Source organism: Arachis ipaensis, chromosome B10 (genome assembly GCF_059453495.1).
Source record: "Arachis ipaensis isolate K30076 ecotype BB chromosome B10, ASM5945349v1, whole genome shotgun sequence".
NCBI classification, from domain to species: Eukaryota; Viridiplantae; Streptophyta; class Magnoliopsida; order Fabales; family Fabaceae; genus Arachis; species Arachis ipaensis.
The window spans coordinates 110,204,470-110,208,268 of record NC_142435.1 but is presented as its reverse complement, the minus strand read 5'-3'; the positions used below and the strand labels follow the sequence as shown (position 1 = coordinate 110,208,268).

Here is a 3,799-nt window from a genome sequence, read left to right as displayed (position 1 = left end):
GCCCATGAAAATTCTTATGTTAATACGCATCAATAACAAATGTCACCAGATTAGCATATCAGAAGTTCATATTATTTTTTTGGGTAAAGTATATTTTTTGTCTCTGAAGTTTGACAAAAGTTTCAAAAATACCCTTAAGTTTTATTTTATTTCAATTTTGTCCCAGAAGTTTTCGATTTGCATCAAATATACCCCCGACGGCTAAATTTTCAAAAAATTTAAGACCAATCTAACAATAATGTATGAAAATGATGCTTGATTTGCTTGTGTTGATGGTTGTTCTTATGAAATTGTTGTTGAATTGGTCTTAATTTTTTTGAAAAATTAGCCGCCAAGAGTATATTTGATGCAAATCGAAAACTTTTGGGACAAAATCGAAACAAAATAAAACTTATGGATATTTTTGAAACTTTTGTCAAACTTCAGGGACAAAAAATATACTTTACCCTATTTTTTTTAACTTGTGAGAAAAAAATGCATCAATACGTCATTTTGAAATAACAGAAAGCATAAAGTATATAGGAATAGCAAGTGCAAAGGGACACTTGTACATTATATTCCTACAAATCTAGCATGCGCATATGAATTTGATATAACAAAAAGAATAATAACAAGAATTAGTTAACAAGAATTAAAGCATTTAGAAGAGAGATTGTACACTAGGGTTTGATAAACCAGATTTGGGATAAGCTGCTTCAAAGGCAACGATATGATGGTGAAACTAAGCTTTCATGATAAATATGGAACCACAATCCCATTGAGACATCCAAAGGAGTGGGTTTTAGTAGAGGAAATTCTAAGCTGCCATCGTCCAAGTTATACAGAACTATCTTTGAAGTTGATGCCGCTGCCATAAGAAGAGTATTTCCCCGGATATACAATGGCTATAACTCAGCACCAATAAGTAGTGGGTGGCAGTGGATGGTGGCCAATCTAGTCCAAGATTGAGACACTCCATACACCTTCAACAGCCACAAAGACCAATGAGTTTTCTCATGACTAGAACAAAATGCAAGGTAGTTCTTCAGCATACATAAGTGTGGGAAGATGAAGGATTTATTTTCCGGATCCTTGAGGTTGAGAGGCAAAGAAAACTCACTACAAGTCTCCTTCACCAAGTCATGGGAAAGAACCAAGTAATCTAGAGTGTCATGCCAATGAATCCAATTAAGAGTGGCGGTGCCAAGCACAAATACCCCTTTACCCTCACCATTTATCCTTTTAAATGTGATTTCTTCAATGATTCTCATCAAAGGGTTCGAGCAAAATGTATAAATTCTAGTTTCATATCTAAGCGGTTCATGTTTGTGTATCTGATCTACAACCGTAACAAATTTGTACTCGTCATTTACATGATCATATCCAAAGCCGCAAACTCCTACGAAACCCCAAATTTCTAGCGGTTGGGATGTCAATCCAATACAAGAATTCCACAGAATGATACAGTTATCTATATTAGTAATGTCAAGCAAGCACGGCAATCCGTTGCAAGAGCCAATAATTTTGTGGCTACGTTTTCCTACAAAGCGAACAACTTCCGTAGGTTCAGAAGGGTTGTCAAACAAAGATCGAACCGAGAAATCTCCAAATCCATTGTATCTGTAGAACCAACAAGCATGATAAGCAACTTGTGGATGGCTAAAACTTGAATCAGCGGAGATTGAACGTTGAACATCTTCGTTGGCGAATTGGGAGCTGGAAATTAAGGTTCTCTATGAACTGCACACACTCTGAAACCGAAGCAGCGACCTCGCCGGAAGCCTCAACAATATTTCTCTGATGAGTTCATCCGAAAGGACTGGATGTGGCTCCGATGACGTTACCGTTGAAGGCAGCAGCCGTTTCAGGCCGTTCCTGGTGGCTCTCAAACGCTTCCTGTTCCTCTCATCATAATCACTAGCCTGCGTCATAACTACTTGAAGGAGAGAATAATGCTGTTCGGAGTTCAGCAGAGGTTGGTGGCGATGGCGGTGGTGACTAAAATGTTGCTTCACAAACTTGGCAGCTCGGCGCTATTTATTTCTTCCATTACCTTTCCCGTAATATAACGCCTACGCATGCGTTTTGAGTTTTGAAAAAAGAGTGAAATAAAATAGAGATTCAAAAATATATCTTACTATCTTTTTTGTAACATGAAATGAATTAATCTCTCTATTTAAAAGAAACAAAAATCTATCTATTCGATAATCAGATTTTAAAATTGGTTGTTTGTGCTCTATATGAATTTTGAAGTCCAAATTCTGCATCCTCTTTTTTATAAGATTTTAAAATTTATACAATGAACTTGTATTATTAAGTGCATATTGAGTGTTGTTAAGTTGATATAAAAATATCCTATTTTTTTTAGTGTTTAATAAATTTTTAGTATTTGTTTGGGCGTTATTAAATCGATAAAAAAAGATCTTTTTTCAATAAAAAATATATATTTTTTATTTTTTAGAGTGTTTAGTAAATTTCTAATATAAAATGTAAAAGTACTAGAAATAAAGAAAAAAATATATTTTTTGAGAAGCTACAATTTATATTTTTTTAAAAGATATTTTTTCCTTAAAAAAAAGATATTTTTCACATAATAAATGAAAAAAATAAAAATTATTACGAAATAAATAATTTTAAAATTATTACGAAAATACGCCAGCCTCTCATATCTCGTTTACACTGTAAACGAGATAATTTTGTATGTATCTCATTTACAGTATAAATGAGATATGTGTATTTTTTCAATTTTCATATATCTCGTTTATAGTGTAAACGAGATATATGTATTTGTACATATAAAAATATATTTTCTGAAAATAATAAAAAATTTGTACATGTTCAAGTTCCATGATGAGAATAAATACGACAATTGTGTCCACTCCTAAAAATTGAAAGATGAAAAGTGTGAAGTTGATGAATAAATAAAATAGAGAAAGAATGGGAGATAACTGTTTTAATTGTGTATTAGGGATATAAATAAAACAGAGAAAGGGTGGAAGATAACCGTTTGCCAATTGTTAGGAGAGGTTGATGGTGATAAATAAAACAGAGGAAGAGTAGGAGATAACTGTTTGCCAATTGTTAGGAGAGGTTTGCCAACTATTAGGAGAGGTTGATGGGGATAAATAAAACAGAGAAAAAGTGAGAGATAACCGTTTCAATTCTCTTCTGATTTTTTTCTGTTTTATTTATCGTGCAACAACTTCATACTTCCCATCTTTTAATTTGTATGAGTGAGCACACCGTATTTATTTATCCTTCGTTTTAATTTCTTCCACAAACCTTTTTAAGTACTAATTGTTAATAATGGTATTTTTTGGCCGGTTTTTCAGTTTACCATCGATTTGGCCGATTTTTTAACCGAGCTTTTGCACAACAGTTTTGTGTTCTCTTTCCTTTGGAATTTTTGTTTTTTCTATTCCATCTCTTTTTCACCAAATAATAACTAGTTATCACAAATCACACTGCACTACTATCAAAATTCCTTCCCTCTTTTCTTCAAATCTGTCATTTAATTTTACAACAAAATATCCAGAATTATGCCTTTTTTAGTTTATTATATAAATAATTATGTTGGAACTAGGTTTAATAAATGGATGAAATGAGAAAAAAAATTATTTCTTTGTCAAAATATGCTAATCAAACTCTTAATTAATGTGTATCATTTATCATCTAATTTTGTAAAATCATGCGTATAATTTTTTAGTTACAATGTGTTGTGTAAGGATTGTGTGTTAATCTTTGTTCATGATAGATTATATTATTATGTTGATTGTTAGTATTATGTGAGTTAAGTAAATTTTTTATATGTCTTTTAAAA

The 3,799-nt window shown here is 32.0% G+C and overlaps 1 pseudogene; it reads right to left on the bottom strand.

Annotated features, from left to right (window-relative positions):
• Positions 1-659: 659 nt before the first annotated feature.
• LOC107620836 (F-box/kelch-repeat protein At3g23880-like) lies at positions 660-1,910 on the bottom strand (annotated as a pseudogene).
• Positions 1,911-3,799: the final 1,889 nt, after the last annotated feature.